Below are 18929 nucleotides of genomic sequence, written 5' to 3'. Positions count from 1 at the left end.
GATGATTCTAGTTCTTCAAACACTACTTCTAAGTATTCTTAGATTTTTTTTTTTTCCTGAGCTTGCTTGCTAATTACTCTGTGTTTTAAGCATACTTCAGTTTCTCCAGCTTATTTCCCAATCACATAGGGATCCAATTCTACTCATATGTTGCATTTCTAAACGTACAATGCTACTTTCAGTCTGGTCCTAGAATTAAAATAATTCAATAGTCTCTAAACTAATCTTTTTATCAGAGTTACAGATCATTCATTAAAGGGCAGGAAGAAGATACATTATGTTCATATTTGGTTTTCATTTCATTGTTTGCTAGGCTAACATATTCGTTTAAAAATATATTCAAGGTATTTTTAAATGTTTTGGGGGAAGTGTCTTCTTTCAGAATGTATACACATGTTTTAAAACAAATGCCATCTTTTGATATGAACTAATTAAACTAGAATCCAGTACAACCAAAATACTACCGTAGCATATAATTTGTGTCTTTTTAGAAAAGAAATATTCCTAGTGTGTTCAAGAAAAGACTATAAATCATTACACTGTGTTTATTTCATATTTCCCATGATACCATTTACTCTAGCTTTTAGCCTTTTATGTGACATTGAGCCATTTTGCAGTTATAAAACAGTTGAAAAGAATGACCTGTTAATTTGACAGGGACGCATTATAATATCTCTCTCTGGCACTATAATATTTTAATTTCTTTTCTGAAGACAAACCAGTTGGAAAGTGACCATCTGCTAGTATGTTAGTATTATTTAGGCAAAGTAATGAACAAATGTCCTCCTTTGCAGTAAGAAGAAGATGACTAAATGAAAGAAATCCAGGGTGAACAACTGAAACAGATTGATTCAATGCCATGTAAAATGCCTTTTTCATTATTTATTTACAACTCAAACAACAGCATTTTAAAACATGCATTGATAGTATAAATAAATCTTCTGAAATCTACTTTTTACACTCACCCAAGAAATATATTACAAAGCAAACAATTAAAAATAAAACTTTCTATCAATTCTTCTCATATAATTTCTTCAACATCTATTTAAACATAGATAGGCTGTCCCCATCATAAACACCTTTCAAACATGTGATTTCAAAAATGTAAACACAGTAACTTAAATTTCTCAGGTTGCTATTTTTTTCATGTATTTTGAAACATTTTCCAAAAATATATGCCATCCACATTCAATGAGTTAAGAGATATTTATTTACCAATAAATTATTACAGGAATGTCAAATTAATTAATAAATAGATATCTGATCTTAATTATGGGTAATTTCTCTGTATGTATAAATGTGGATCCTACAGTAAGTACATAAGCTGTGTACCTAATGAGAAACTCCTTCATGTTAGATACGTTAAGGGAAAAGAGCAAAGCATGTCACTGAAATACTCTTCTTGTGCCTGAGGGAAGTGCTTTGAACATGAAAGATTTGCATACTTGGAAAGCTATGGCTTCCCTGAATCTCTGGAAAGCTTACCAGATGAGAGTAAACTTACAAAACTGTAGTCCAATTTTTAGGAGCAGAAACTATAAATGCTTATTCATTACAACTGCATAGTATTCTAGTATAGCAAACAAATGGAAAATTATGGATTTTTATAATAAACATTCGTAGCCAGTTTTTTAAAAATCTGTAAACATGAATTTACTGAGATTTTTCTTTCAAATAAGATTAAACTGGCTATGTCAACCCTGACTTATGATTAACACCGGGTAAACATTTTAAATGGATTTAATTGCTATTAAGCAGATAAGTCACACTCAATAACTTCTAAAGGTAAGGTATCCATATAACTACCTATAAATGGCAGTAGCTAGGTTTCTTTTAAAGTCTATCTCTAACTTGCCTTCCCCAAAATACCAAGAGCTTTTATTTTTATTTTTTAACAAAGCAAGGTTTTTAAAGCAAACAACCACCAAAAACAAACAAACAAACAAAAAAGCCATGTTTTGCATGTATTGTTCCTAGGTTTAATTTCAGTAAAATGTGGCTCTAAAAATAAATGTGATACACGCTACATAATTAAATATTCCTGGTTCATTCAGGTCAAACTAGGAATGTGTGTTGTTCTTTGAGTATCTCCAGAACCCCAAGTACACACACATTAAAATACTGAAACAATTTACTGGCTCCTTCCATGACTTAACACTGATGTAGCATCTTACTATACGTATCAGGCAAGATTCTCAGTACTTTATGAATAATATTATAATTCCTTTAATCCTCCTAATAGTAATATTTTAATCCTCATTTTAAAGATATATAAAACAAAGCAAGAGAGGTTAAGTGGCCCAAGGTTATGAATAGAAGAACTGTGATTCAGACTTATTCAGACCAGCTCTAGATTATGCTCACAGCACTATGTTATGCCACCTTAGTCATGTCAATTGCAGCAATAAATTTTAATGCACAGAGGTGAAGACAAATATTCTTAAGTGGGAAAGTCAATCCTGAGAAATATATACTACTTTATGCCACCTTGACGTGAGAATATCTATTAAAACAAAATGTTGTTAATTCATGGACACTTCAAACTATTAAAAAGGATGGCCAGGGAGACAGGAATAGGAGTTAAGGCTCAATATTGTAGAATGAGGGGTTGGGCAGGAGTGGTTAAGATGAGCACTCAGAGAATCCTGGCTCAGGGAAGGAATCTAATCTACTTTGAATTCCACTACATTAGAAAACCGAGGTTGTTGATAAACCTCAGCCACAGTCCACAGCTTGGAAACTATGGCTAAAAGTTTTTGAAGCTGAACTTCCACAAGTAGATTTAGCTGTGTAAAAGCTAAAGGTAGGGAATAACAATAAATGTCAAGAAATCTTAATAATTTTTCTCTAGTTTGAGGATTTGAGTTACCTGGATTCTGTCACTAAATTACTACCTTACCCTGAACAAAAACATCAAGTCTTGAACTACTCTGCATCTGATCCTTCGAGTCACAAATTAGGGTGTTGAATTATCAGCTTCAGAAAGCCCTTTCTAACTTCTACAAGTCTTTAACTTAGTCACTCTAGTTAAACAAGTACTTATTGATAGCCAGGTAACTCCACTTATTAATACATGAAAAGCTCTGTTAAGTACAAATCAGGGAGTTCTCTAGTGGTTTGAAAGGATTTAATAGGATCAGAGGAAATAGTAATTTTATAGCACATAGAATGAGTGTAAAAGGTCACATATTGTCTAGTATTATTAAGAGGTTTATAGCAAATTAAAATACTACAGATTACAATGTAAAGATATATCATAAAAACAAATATTGGGATTCTTAAGTATTATTTTATGACAGAGTATATATAAAATTATGATAAAAATAAATGATAAAAGGTATTTAACTTACAAGTATCCTCTTCAAAAAATATTTCAGAAATACATTCAAAGCATATAATAAAACCAATCTTAATTCCACTTTCGACCAGGCATCAAAAACTCTACATTTTTAATGTATTTATTTCATATAAAGTCTTATATGAAATATAAAGCACTGATAACTCTTTAAAAAATATTCTAAAAATTAGCTCAAGTATGGTAACTTTGGTAAAATGTCCAACTTTTTACAATACCTTAACCATTTATTGAAAAACCAAAACATGATAATTCTCAAGGTCTAGACTCTTAGAAGTAGACTTGTTTTACAAGCACTTTTTATAAAGTATTCTCCTTATGCACTTTAAAAAGTTGAACTACTATAGCAAATGCATAATTGATTTATAAGGGAAAAAGTTCAAGTGAAGGACATACTATTAACTGTGCATTAGAGAGACGGGGTGGAGGAAAATGTACCTCTCTGGAACATTTTGAAAGCAATGATTACAAAAATGCAAATGCCAGATACAGGTGATGCTTTCCACTTCACAGCAGCACCTAAGTCACACACAAACCCTAAGCCCCCTCCAAAAACAATAACAAAAGGACAGACTACATATCAAGCTACAAATAAAAGGCAAGTGTTTTTCCATTATGGACATGTAAGAAGAGTGCTACACTTAATTAGTATTTTAAAGAGTAAGATTTAACTGTTGTTCCAAATTTATCCAAGTACATCAAGAATCTGGTCACAACATGGTACAATATAAATAGATTCAAACATATCACAGTTAAAAATCCTACATAACAATGAACAATGCTATTAACAATCTAATGGAATATAACATACTCATAATGTTTCTGTCGCTGAAAAGCATTAGAAAGCCGTTTTAATCAAATTTTGCTTCCTAAATTCTGAAATTCTGTATTTTATTAAATGACAGAAATAGATCTTTATTTTCCTATACATTTTTCATCCCAAACCCATACGAATAACTACTCCAGCCACTCAGTTTTCAACCCAACACTATAAGACAAGCATTATTAGGGAAGCAGGCCGGCAGCTGTTCACTCTGTCATATCCCTTTAATGCAACTCTGATTTGCCTTTGTTCTGACGGTAGCAAACAACTACTTAAAAATGACCCAGCATCACTGGGCTGCCTCCCATTATTCCACACTTTTGTTTGACAAGGTCACTTGCAGCAGAGATTTTGGGGAGAAAGAGTGTGCAGCCTATAGAAATAAGAGTTTAAGACACAGGCAACGCAGCCATTTTTCCTCTGGCAGCACAAGCAAATTAAAACTTTAAAAAGAAGGTCAGGTACAGTAGCTCACACCAGTAATCCCAGCACGTTGGGAGGCTGAGGCGGGTGAATCACCTAAGGACAAGAGTTTGAGACCAGCCTGACCAATGTGGTGAGACCTGTCTCTACTAAAAATGCAAAAATTAGCTGGGCATGGTGGTATGTGCCTGTAATCACAGCTACTAGAGAGGCTGAAGCAGGAGAATTGCTTGAACCCAGGAGGCAGAGGTTGCAGTAAGCTGAAATGGCGCCACTGTACTCTAGCCTGGGCTACAGAGCAAGACTCCATCTAAAAAAAAAAAGAAGAAGAAGAAGAAGAAATGAAAGGGAGACGAGAGGAGGGGAGGGGAGGGGAGGGGAGGGGGCAAGACAAGACAGACAGACAGAAAGAAAGAGAGACAGAAGGAAGGAAAGGAAGGAAGGGAGAGAGAGAAAGAAAAAAGAAAAGAAAAGAAAAAAGAAAAGAGAAAAGAAAAAGAAAGAAGGAAGGAAGGAAGGAAGGAAGGAAGGAAGGAAGGAAGGAAGGAAGGAAGGAAGGAAGGAAGGAAGGAAGGAAAGAAGGAAGGATTGATTGATTCAGGAAGAAAGCAAGTGGAGAAACATTTCGGAAAAACTCAAGGATACACTTTCAGCTTTATCTTGGTTTTAACTTTCAATAAAAATTTAATTTATGACTAATTTCATTAAGAGGAAAACAGACAGGTACCTCTAGGTACCTTCGTAATTCCATCAACTTCATAATTCCATCAGATGTTGACTGTTACTTTTGATAAATTTTACACAATATATAAATCAATCTGAAACTTATAGGTAAAATGTTTAATCAATATTCCGCCAAGGTTCCAAAAGGTACAACTGACACTATAAAGCATGGGTCCCCTTTAATTTTCAGCTTGACCTATGATCTTCGGAAGGGCTTAAAGCTACATTACGACAATTTCATACAATTAAGTTGTTTCCAAAGGGAGCCATGAAGACTGAAATGGCAAGTTTTCAATGCCATGGAAGAATGTGAAGAAGGAATGTTGCAGGAGCTACCCAACCAAAACAAATCATGATTTTGTGATTTTGAAAGTTTATGAGTGGGAAAAGATCTAAGAAACTCTTTACACATTTTTAGGATAAAACTCCCTAAACATGACATAGAAATCTGAAGTTAAATAGTTATTGACAAATATTTATCACTCCTCCATCTTTTTTACCTACATATATAATTAGAGAGCTTTGTACATTTTTCATCTTGATATGTAACCATCAGAAGGAATATGAGTCAACAGTAAATTTCAATATTTTATTAATGCTTAACTAAAATAAAATTCTTTTCAGCAACTTTGGCACTTTGGATGTGTTTGTTGGTAAGAATTAGATATTTCCATATGAGGGGTGGGACTAAGAATCAATTGATTACACCTTAATTGACCTCATTTTCTATTCAAAGATTATGATAATATTAATAGAATATACTATTAAAGTTTTTAAATAATTTCCAGCCTCCCTCCATCCAACATGATCAGCAAATTTTACCAGTTCTTGTCTCATGTAGAAGGAATTTCAATTCTAAAACTGTTCTGATTACCATAGCTGGGTTGATGTTATATACCTTGTAAGGGCTACTCCATTTTCTGTAATTCTTAGCCATACACTCTGATCTATCATTTATAATGTTCAAGTAAAATGGGTTTTTTACATTTCAGTCAGAATTACCTCTTTACTGTCAAAACACATTTACAAAGTACCAAATTTATAGACATAAAGAAATAAGTATTATAACTAAACTGTATTCAAATTATCCAGTGCTAACAAGTATTCACATAGTAAAAAAATAAAAAGAGGCTAATGATAATCCTTTATGACAGCCTTCACTTTCACAGAAAGATTTAAACACTCTAGTAGTTCACTATTAAGAGTATAGGACAGAAGATTTTCAGTTTCATTTATATTCAAAGCAGAGAAATCACCAAAACTCATTTACATCTCTCCATTTTCCTTACAGCATGTTAACAGCAGGTGGTCAATACCATTTTGGAACTAGGTAGGTGGCTTAAAATGACTTTACATGTCAAGAGCCTGAATTAAAAACAAACGTGAGCTTTAACTTCATTTTCATTTTAATCTACATTCTATATACTGATTTCATACTATAAATTTGCTCATTTTAATCCATGTTCTTCAGAGAGTTAAGTATTATTTAAGCTGATATAGCTGAAAAAAAGCCAGTAAGAAATTGTGTTTCTGATATTCATATTTAACTTTACTTATTTTTGCACACAACAAACCTTTTAGCTCTCCTTTATACTGATGAACACTAAAAGACATTAACACCATCACAATAGGAAAATCATGACTATACTGTTTATGTACTAGTCCTTAAAAATCCAGAAAAATATCTATGTAGATATGTATAGCTAAGTGTCCTCTCTTGGCAATGACTTTTTAGAAATAATGATATAAAATAATTCAAATAATTTTCAAGGACATATGCCTCCTTCTACTTAGTCTGACATGTGAGTATTACATCAGCCAAACTGAAACACAAAAGTCCAATCAGCACCAACACTTGATTAATCTCTCTCTGATTATCAGAGAGATTAATTTGTCCAGTGACAAATTAATACTTAAAATCAATGAGAAATGAGGTAAGACCTATTGAAATATGTGAACTGAAAAGTATATTTTATTTTTCATCTTCCAGCAATAATGTAGTCACTTATGTTTACCATTTGACTAGACAATAACACTGTCTTCAATCCTAAGCCAAAAGAACAAAGCTGGAGGCATCATGCTACCTGACTTCAAACTATACTGCAAGGCTACAGTAACCAAAACAGCATGGTACTGGTACCAAAACAGAGATATAGACCAATGGAACAGAACAGAGCCCTCAGAAATAATACCACACATCTACAACCAACTGATCTTTGACAAACCTAACAAAAACAAGAAATGGGGAAAGGATTCCCTAATTAATAAATAGTGCTGGGAAAACTGGCTAGCCATATGTAGAAAGCTGAAACTGGATCCTTTCCTTACATCTTATACAAAACTTTAATTCAAGATGGATTAGACTTAAATGTCAGGCCTAAAACCATAAAAACCCTAGAAGAAAACCTAGGCAATACCATTCAGGACATAGGCATGGGCAAGGACTTAATGCCTAAAACACCAAAAGCAATAGCAACAAAAGTCAAAATTGACAAATGTGATCTAATTAAACTAAAGAGTTTCTGCACTGCAAAAGAAACTACCATCAGAGTGAACAAGCAACCTACAGAATGGGAGAAAATTTTTGCAATCTACCCATCTGACAAAGGGTTAATATCCACAATCTACAAAGAACTTAAACCAATTTACAAGAAAAAATCAACCCCATCAAAAAGTGGATGAAGGATATATGACACTTCTCAAAAGAAGACATTTATGCAGCCAACAGACACATGAAACAATGCTTATCATCACTGGTCATCACAGAAATGCAAATCAAAACCACAATGAGATATCATTTCACACCAGTTAGAATGGTGATCATTAAAAAGTCAGGAAACAAAAGGAACTGGAGAGGATGTCGAGAAATAGGAACACTTTTACACTGTTGGTGGGATTGTAAACTAGTTCAACCATTGTGGAAGACAGTGTGGCAATTCCTCAAGGATCTAGAACTAGAAATAATACCATTTGACCCAGCCATCCCATTACTGGGTATATACCCAAAGGATTATAAATCATGCTGCTATAAAGACACATGTACACGTATGTTTACTGCAGCACTATTCACGATAGCAAAGACTTGGAACCAACCCTAATGTCCATCAATGATAGATTGGATTAAGAAAATGTGGCACATATACACCATGGAATACTATGCAGCCATAAAAAAGGATGAGTCATGTCCTTTGCGGGGACATGGATGTAGCTGGAAACCATCATTCTGAGTAAATTGTTGCAAGGACAGAAAACCAAACACTGCATATTCTCACTCATAGGTGGGAATTGAACAATGAGAACATTTGGACACAGGATGGGGAACATCACACACGGGCGCACACCAGGGCCTGTCGTGGGGTGGGGACAGGGGGGAAGGATAGCATTAGGAAATATACCTAATGTAAATGACGAGTCAACGGGTGCAGCACACCAACATGGCACATGTATACATATGTAACAAACCTGCACGTTGTGCACATGTACCCTAGAACTTAAAGTATAATAATAAGAAGAAAACAACAACACTATCTTCAAAAAAAAGGGAAAGATTAACATCTACTAATGCTTTAGGTAAAGAGTACAAAGGTTTCAAAAAGTAGTTTTATACAAATAATACCAACCACTATAAACACTAAAATTTTCATGAGCAGAAAAATAGAGAACCACAAAAAAAAAAGAGTATGTTTTTGGTTGTTTAAACTATGCTAACACATAAATGAATAAAATACAGGTAAAATTCATTTTTATTTCAACAGTATTAATGCCAATAAAAAACAAAAGCTTGACTGTTTCATAATACTTTTTGTCTGCAAAAAATAATTTCATTGTAAGTTCTGGCAACTTATAATGTAGTTTATATTCCTGTATTTTGAAAATAACTTCCTACGCCGATCATTTTCAACTACGTCAAAATTAGATTATCATTATGGATATAACTCAAAATGTGAAGTTTTAATGTGAAACTAAGATAAAAGTTTCCATATCTACCTTGGTTTTATTTTAAAACTGATCCTTGCAATTTGAGGTGTGACCTTACTAAGTTTCATATTCTGTTCCCATATATCAAAATGCTTCAAGAAAGAATAAACAGGAATATTTAGTTTCGATTTTAGTACATTTAAATGCATGAATGGAGGAGGATCACTGGTCATTCTTGGTGTTTGGACTGACCGTAGATGTGTGAAATAAAATTTAGGGAATCAGGTATTTCAATTTATGTAATTAGGAACAAATAAAAGGTGTTTTGTTTTGTTTGCAAATCATCTACTTCAACAAAAGTTAGATTACCAAAAAAAAATTATAATAAAATAATGACACTTTATTCTCCTTTTGTAAAAACTCTCATGAAAATGTGTAAGTTCTGTCTGCAGATATATATACTAATATGTACAAACTTAACCTGAATAATTGGTTGTAACAAGCTAATGCTTTAATTCCACACAAATCTCATGAGTGTTTTTTTTTTTGGTTGTTTCGTAAGGAAAATGTGCATTTCCTACTTTTTAAATTTTGATATGATATATAGCGCTACTGTTTAAGATGTACAGCCATTAAACATATTTTACAATGTAGATCAAATAGCTAACAAGTTCTCATAAAGAGATCTGAACACTTAAGTGAATACAAAGGAATTCAAAATTACACTTGACCTCGTTGAAGACTCAACTTAAATCTAAAAAAATTAAATTAAAAAATCTTAACATTTCTACCTAAAGTATGCATCTGAATATACAATGTATATTACTCAATTTTAAGTCACAAATTATATTTTATTTTTTACATATATTTAATCAACAGTTTTGATGATCAATGTGACTGACATTCACCCTTCATTTTCAGAACAGTGAGAAACTGGAATTATTTATAAACTGTGAAGAGACTAAAGTATTCAAACTACACACATATATTAGTACTTTCCTATTACGATGTTTTTATGTGTCTACTTAAGTTATATTACAATGGCTGGAAGTCTTTACACATGGTGATCTAATACTAACAGGTGGCCAATATTAAGTGGATTTCTTGAAGGAACGAACAGCAAGATTACAGCCCCCGTTAAGAAAATAAACCGATCTGTGTATCTTTATACTGTAGTTTAAAGTAACATAGTAAGGGCCTTCCAGTCTCTTTTTTTTAAGCGTGTTTTTAAAAATCAGAACTTTGATCAGGTAATAGGTCTATTTTTTTTAATTCTCAACAGTCTTTGAAAATAGCTAAAAAGAAACTTTGAAGGTAAAAAGGAAAAAAAAAAAAAAAAAAAGACCTGGAAAAGGACCCAAGTGATTTATAACTATACCTTAACAATAATTTGGTCCTCTTCTATCTCAATCAACAACACCAACATTCATCCAGGTTGCACAAGCCAGAAACCCAAGAGTAAGTAATCCTTGACATCACTTCTCCCATCTCCAAGTCTGCCTGATTTCAATGTTTCAAGCATCTCTCTAAACTTTTTTTTTTACACTATCTCTACTGTAGCAAGATAATCCACATATTGATCGTTTATTCTACTGCTCTCACAACATCCTTTCAAATCTCCTGCAAATACTTTACATGCAGTATGAATATCCACATTACACATTCCAATGCATCTTTAGTTACTGAATATGGACAGTATCCTACCTGCGAGTGGCTGAGTAAAACAAAAACAGTATTCCTGCCCAGAGAGAGCCAACATTCTAGTGCAACTAACAGGGACCTTTCCCCCAAAAAAGATGTAAAATAGATAAACAGGTTCACGTTTGTAGTAAGTTCTAATGAAGAAGCAAAGTTAACAGAGTATTGTAGGTATGAATGTTGTAGGGGAGAAGGGTGTTTTAATTGGGAAGGTAGCTTCTATGAAATAGGAGAAATTAAATATCGTTCTAAAAAAGAAGCTATCATAAGAAGAGAAGGAGACAACGATCCTAGGCAAAGATGTATAAAGATACTGAGACATTTAAAGGAACCAAAATAAGACCAGTATGGCTGAAGCCAGGAGAGCCTACCGAAGGGTAGCTCCATAGCAAGTTGGAGAGAGGATCCAGGGCCAAATTGCTTAGAGTGGTGTGCCTACTGAGGCCACTGAGGGTTTTTAATAGGAAAAGTGATCTAATTTATATTTCACAAAGTTCACTTTGCTAAGCTATGGGGAATAAATGGAAAAAGAGGTGGACAAAAATGAAAGTAGTCACCGCACAAAGCAACCACCTTTGTAGAACATACTCTATTTGTAATTTAGTTAATGCATGTTTCCCCAACCGCTTAACCAAGTATAAGTTCCATGGAGGCAAGAACTTTGGGTAGTTTTGTTTCAACAGTATTAGTACTGCCTACTGCAATGCCCAGCATATAGCAGTGGCACGGATTTTAACAATAACACCTCTTCAATGTAAAAGGAAAAAGTAACTTTTATCTCACACATGAGCGCGCGCGCGCACACACACACACACACACACACACAGCCTTGCCCAAAGTGGAGCTTTTTTATTAAGTGGATTACAATGGCATAATTATTTGTGCCTATACTGACCTACGTATTTATCTGGGAGGGTTGCCCGGCTTTTGTCAGATTCTTCAAAGAGTCTATAAGCTCCAAATTTTGAAGAACAACTAACACTGTAAGGTAGAGTTATCATAAGACATAAAGAGATAATAATCTAAAATAGAACAGAAAATGAAATAAAATCTAAGTTCTTCATAAATGGAGAAGTTAACTCCTGATTATTCACACAAATACAGAACAAATACCTTATGAATTAAAATTTTCTTGAATATTACTTGTTTTTGACTTTGCAATGAAGTATTTGGTTTTCCTTTATAAATTTATTTCATTTAGGTACTTAATATTAGCAATTCCATGTAAACAAAAGTAGTTCACAATCATCTTTTTAAAAATCTGATGTTTATAGATAAGAATTAATCTACAGATAATCAGATATTATTTTGCACAGTAATTTAAATACTTTCAAGTACAGAAACATAAAACTCATTCATCAGCTTCAATATTGTTTTTTCTCTCATGTGTCAGTAGAGCTGTCTCCTAACTTCTGACTTTCTGAAACAAATCTGAAAAGAGCCACATGGCGTAAGCCCATAAGCACATAGCAACAGCCGTCAGAACACTCCAGGGAAGAAGTTTGGTTCGTTTTTATAGACACCCAAAACAGCACTCCTCTTTACCCATGGGGTTCAATAACAATGTTACGTTGTTCAACAGTATAGCAAAGCACTTTATATACAGGCTTTTTTGGCTGTAATTTTGGGAAAGCAGACATTTCAAAACACTAAGATTTTAGTAATCAAACAACTAATCATAAAAGTAATTTATTACCCAACAGCAAGGAAGATTGACTAAGAACATTAGAAAGGACTTTTTATACTACCCAGTTTTAAAAGTAACCACTATTTTAAATAACATAGACCTCAAATTCTTGTGTCTAGAAACATAATGCAATTTTTCTAACTCTGTACAATTTATTTGTAATCACAGATAACTTATATTCCAGTAATGAAGCACTTACTTGCCACGTTAAATTCTGTGCTTTGAGCTCACCCTTGCTTAATGTTTGTTAAAAGTCACCTAAGATTCCATGTTATGGACAAGATCCAGAGAGCACCTATTTTATGCACACACCCCAAAAAATCCCATACATCCCAAATATCAGAGATTAGTTTCTTTGGGGTAAGATATACAATGAAGTTAATAACTGAATCACTAAGATATGCTTGTAGAAATGAATCCTGTATGAATAATGAAAGATTATCTAGCATTTTGCAAGATACAAAGTTACAAACGTCATCTTAGTAAAACACCATTTCAATAAGAATTTCCAATAATTTTCAGGGAAATTTATATATAACTTATTTTTTCAAAATAACTTTTGCCTGCCACAGTAACAACTCAAATTTACAACTGAAGGTAAAATTTCAATTATTTATTTTAAACATTCTTTGAGGAAATAGTACGTAATCTCTATTACTTAAAAGGACGCCAGAATATATAAAAAGTTGTATTCATCCACTGAACCAACAGCTACCTACTATACTAATATATGCCAAGTACTATTCTATGAAACAAAACTTTGAGCAAAAAGGAAAATGACAGGTCCCTGTCCTTATATACAGTTAATAGTGGGAGAGACATAAAAATAAAGTATTTACAGATACTAAGAATGTTAAGAAGAAAATAAATAGGATGATATAATTGGGAGGTGCTTTCCATATAATGGCTATGAAAAGCCTCTCTGGGGTTGACATTAATTAGAACCAAGACCTAAAGGATGTGAAAAAGTCAGTGACGTGACAAGCCAAGCAATGAGTTCCAGAGGCAAGAAAAAATGTAGCGTGTTTTAGAAAGAAGAAAAGAGCATGAAATGTTATTTCTTTCCTGTTCTGCTACGAGAATCAAGGCTTAACAGTATAAACCACGGACTTGAGAAAGGAAGGTTGGATTTTAGTCTCAGCTCTAACTTAGCAGTTATGTGATCTTGGGCAGTAAGTTACAAAACATTTTTAGCCCCTTTTTCTAATCTATTTAATGGAGAAAATAAGATCCCTATTTTATGACTGTTGGCACAACAAGTTTTCATCACACAGAAAATGCTCAATTCATTCTTCAAAACTGCTGTCGCTTTTACCTTTCTTAACTTAAAAGATACAAATTGTTTTCTCTTTAAATTTCACAATTATGCAGAACATTTTTAATAAAACTATTTCCAACAAAATTTTCAATGCTACTTAAAATGATCAGGTTTTCATGGACAATTGTGATATAATCCCTCTCTGTCACTTCCCTTTAGGGTGATGAATTGTCTCCCCAGGAGTTCTGTTCTCCTTGTCTGCAGGGCAAGTAGCAAAGGTTACTAACAAAGGCCACTTGACTCCCTGGGTATCTCTCAGGAGAAGTGTACCATTGGCTAAAAACTAGTAATGAAAACTACTCATCTCACATGAGAAAATATAATAAATTAAGAATTAGAGACAATTTTTCTTTCTAGAATAGGTAGCTCCTCATCTGTGGTGGTAAGAGGATATTTTTTAAAAACTTAAACATCTTTAAAGTAGAATTTATGTGAACATTCCATATCCCCAAATAAAACTGACAAGAAATAGCTTCAATGTAGTGAAAGCTGCTGAAATACTTCCAGTTCTAATATTTCACATTTATCTTTATATCAGTAGGAGTCTGACTGGAGATTTCAGACATGGCTGTCATTCAACAACTCTCAATAAAGAAAATGTTGGCCAGTGTCACAACTAGCTTTGTCAACAGTTAGAACTACGTTAAATTTTAGAAAAAAAAAGTAATTTAAGGTTAGAGCTTTGGAAATGTACAAGAAATCTGAAAAACAATGGGGCACTTTTGCTAACTTAGTCTCTATAAGAGTAAAGCCTGTTTAGTGAATTGAGAGAAAGGGTAGAGACATCAACATATACAGACAATTTGCTACCTACAAAGTGGTACACTGGAAGCCGTAAGGTTTTTTTTTGTTTTTTGGGGGTGCTTGTTTTTGAGACAGAGTCTCGTTCTATCGCCCAGGCTAGAGTGTAGTGGTGTGATCTCAGCTCACTGCAACCTCTGCATTGTGGGCACAAGGGATTCTCCTGCCTCAGTCTCCCAAGTAGCTGGGATTACAGATACCCAGCACCACACCCAGCTAATTTGGTTTGTTTGTTTGTTTAGTGGAGATGGAGTTTCGCCATGTTGGCCAGGCTTTTCTCAAACTTCTGACCTCCACACCTCAGCCTCCTAAAGTGCTAGGATTACAGGTGTGAGCCACCATGCCCAGCTTCATAACTTTTAGAAATAAAGTAAAATAGAAAAATCAAATCCAAAGGAGTGGGGAAATCCCATTTTCCAACTTCATCGTAAATATATTTATGATGAATTAAAACTTTCATATTAACAGATATAAATGAGGCTATCAAATTAAATAGAAACAATGCAATAATCATTTGATTTAAAAAAAATTACCGTTAATATGTCATTGGTCGATTCATTCTTAGGTGCAATATTCTGGACATGTCAATAATAGCTATTTGGGTGTGGGGAAAGGATTGTTCTAGACACTGTTTCAATGTTGTAGAAATTACATTCACTTTTTTTCTAAATCAGAAATAGGTCCTCACTAAATATATACGTATTTGCCAACTGATATGCTGACTTCAGACACATGACTTGGCACTTAATTCCCTATTTAAAAAAAACAGCGCGCTTGACAATTCTGAGGCTCACATCGAGTCTCTTATAATTGATGGATACACAGAATTAAGCCATGAAATATACTGAAACTTACTACTAGGAACACTTATGACTGTTACCATAAGATTGTTGGCCCATATCTATGCTAAATATATCCATAATAAAGTATAAAATTAAAATATCTGAAATGCTAAAAATTTAATGTGGTTTTCATAATTTTAGTGTCTATAAAGAAAAATTAAATTCTAGCATTTTTAGCTCTTCCTCCACAATAGATTACCACTTAGTATCAGAAAATTGTAATTATTTTTAATGTTGTTCCAATAAACACTTAAAATTGTTGAAAAATAAAATATCTACTGCTCTTCAGATTAATTCAATTCTTGATACTAAGGAATTACAGGAGTCTAGGGTGCTGTAAAACTTGTGACACATAATTCAGTAAGTTTGGGTTAGATGTATTGACTTTAATCTCCTTCTGCAGCTAAACACGTACAAATCAACTATCTATCTTTGAGTGTGAGAAAACATGCTCTTTTATTCTGTAGCTTGCTCTCAATATGATACCTGGTTTCTTGGGTTCACCCCTTAATTAGCCCTAAAACACTTAAATCTCATTTTATACCAAATCAAATTTAAATAACAGCAAGATCCTAAGGTTTCCCATCATCTGCCTGCCATCTTTTCATCAGCTCACTACAACCCACTCTCAGCAACTTAAGAACAATCACAGGAGGGAGTCACTTTATTTAGGGCAAAGAGTCCTCAAGTTAGGGGGGTAGGATAGTGGAGCAAAGAGATTGCCAACCATGATTTTAGAGAGTTTTTTCAGTTTCTGAAAAAGGATCCTTTCTGGGACCATCATAAAGCCTGAGGACCCTTGGGCAATATTATGCAATATTTAGGAGGCAACAGGGAAATGCAGCAACCAAGCAACCAAGTTCCAACAATGGTTATGGCTTGGGTGCCTCCAAAGCTTACAAGACGAACCTGAATGAAGATGAACCTGAGCTGTCTGTTGCCCACCCTCAACTCATACATGACAAGGCCCAAAGTGAGAAGGCAACCAATCCTGCAAAGATCAATAGCATGGGAACCAAACAACCAGGTTTCTAATTCATGTCTGACACCAGCTAGCATCGTCTAACTTCACTGCACTGTTAGATCTCCCATAAAATTTTTAAAAACCTTTGTCTTTAAAAAGTCTATACAGAATATTCCCTTGAAAAAGTATAAGTATGATGCCAAAAATCATATTCTCAGCCTTCCAGTGTTTGTTCATTTTTTGTGACTTAGTACGTAGAAACCAGTATTATGCTTACGTATTTGGTTTTACGGGGAATTTTTTTTTTCAAAACACATTTTGGTTTCGAAAAAGCTTTTCTTGTTTACAATAGTGTGAATGGGGTACGAATCATTCACTCATTCACTCCTCCAACAGTTATTATCTCCTCTGTATCAGACGCTTTTTGTTGCATGGGAGACACTGGTAGAGGCGAAAGTGGTAAGTAAACTTGCTTGGTAAAAGAGTAAAAGTACTACAAAAAACTAAATATTCTTCTTCTTTCCCTAGAGTTTATAAAATACAAATCCAGCAACCAAAAAAAAAAATGGGCTTACTCATGTTCTATTGGCATAGTCATCTGCTGGGAAATTCATTTTTTCATTAATCCATTCATTCATTCCTTCATTCATAAGTGGCAAAGTCATGGTACCTGCTTTTGTTAAGATATAACAAGGCCATGTAAGACTAGCTTTGAATCAAGATCTGTTATCTTAATATTAGATATCAATACAGAGTCATTGGCTAAATGAAAAGAGTACTTACCTAGTAACTGCCAGAGTTGATAGGGGCTAAAATTTATAGGCCATAAATTAAAAGGGCCGCAAGAGCTACCCCCTAAAAGTGGTTGGCTCATTACGAATCAGTTGTGTTTTTTGGTTTTTCTGGAAAATTTACCCATAATGTAACAATATGTCTAATCTATTCTTTAAAATTATCTATTTTTGAAACTTAAGAAGTTTTATGTCTCATCTATCTTAGTCTCTCTTTTAAATTCCTTAATAACTAACATATTAGGTGTACACATTATAATCTGACATTTTACCATATTAATTTTCTATAACCTTAAGTTACAAATTTTGCTTGTTTTAACTTCAGCAAGCAAAACAAAATTTCAGAGTAAATATAGTATTTCTTTTATTATAAAGTATCTTCAGCCGTATTCTATGATGACAAAAAAGACTGATGTAATTGAGAAAACAAATTAAAAATTCTTCTATAACAAAATAACACATAATGAAAAATATTTAAGGATTAAACCAAGCAAATTCATGTATTTTTGTTTTTTTGTGTTTTCTTTTTTTTTCTTTTGCGATGGAGTCTTGCTCTGTCGCCCAGGCTGGAGTGTGGTGGTGCAATCTCAACTCACTGCAGCCTCCACCTCCCAGGTTCAAGCAATTCTCCTGCCTCAGCCTCCCGAGTCTGGGATAACAGGCAAGCGCCACCACAACTGGCTAGTTTTCGTATTTTTAGTAAAAACAGGGTTTCACCATGTTGGCCAGGCTGGTCTCAAACTCTTGACCTCAAGTGATCAGCCTGCCTCAGCCTCCCAAAAGGCTGGGAAAACAGGCGTGAGCCACTGTGCGTGGCCCATGTGTTTATTGATAAAGAACGGCATTAAATGTTAAAAGACATTTTAGAATTGATACTGACAGAATCAGTAAAACATAAATTTCTCTTAGTATAACATTGCGCAGTAACATCTTTAGTCAAACATATGGAACATAATGGAACCTGCCATGATATTCTGACATCTCTTATAAAGAGCTAGATGAATTTCTTAAATTAACTTAATATTATTGAAATCATTAAAACCTTTACAAAACTAGCAATGATAAAAATACTTTGCTACTTTATCATCCAATTAAAGTATCAGTGAGGCCGGATGCAGTGCTCATGCCTGTAATCCCAGCACTCTGGGAGGCCAAGGTGGGTGGATCACCTGAGGTCAGGAGTTTGAAACCAGCCTGACCAATGTGGTGAAACCCCACCTCTACTAAAAATACAAAAATTAACCAGGCCTAGTGGCCGGCGCCTGTATTCCCAGCTAGTTGGGAGGGTGAGGCAGGAGAATCACTTGAACCCACCCAGTAGGTGGAGCTTGCAGTGAGCCGACATCACTGCCATTGCACTCCAGCCTGGGCGACAAGAACAAAACTCTGTCTTAAGAAAAAAAAAAAGTCAGTGAAATATGTACATATCCTAAATTAATAAGGACATGTAACAAAAATTATCAAAATAGGCCAAAGTTATGCAACTGGACAACTGCATACTTAAGAACAATCACCTATCACATGCTGAAAGTAGTTTCATAAGATAAAATCAAAAACAAAAAAGAAAACTAAAGGCAAGGAAAATT

The 18929-nt window shown here is 34.0% G+C and overlaps 1 protein-coding gene and 1 pseudogene across 26 annotated transcripts in view; both read right to left on the bottom strand.

Moving 5' to 3' along the window:
• The window catches only part of ADGRL2 (adhesion G protein-coupled receptor L2), a 684558-nt gene that overhangs the window by 115474 nt on the left and 550155 nt on the right, over positions 1–18929 (bottom strand). The window lies entirely within an intron of this gene.
• The window catches only part of LOC126942822 (negative elongation factor E-like), a 31632-nt pseudogene extending 12703 nt beyond the window's left edge, over positions 1–18929 (bottom strand). The window contains exon 1 of the transcript XR_007721616.1: positions 1–18929. This exon is cut by the window's left edge and continues 12703 nt beyond it. The product of XR_007721616.1 is annotated as a negative elongation factor E-like (transcript).

Source organism: Macaca thibetana, chromosome 1 (assembly GCF_024542745.1).
Source record: "Macaca thibetana thibetana isolate TM-01 chromosome 1, ASM2454274v1, whole genome shotgun sequence".
NCBI classification, from domain to species: domain Eukaryota; kingdom Metazoa; phylum Chordata; class Mammalia; order Primates; family Cercopithecidae; genus Macaca; species Macaca thibetana.
The sequence above is the reverse complement of the archived record's forward strand: the minus strand, read 5'-3'. Positions and strand labels throughout refer to the sequence as shown.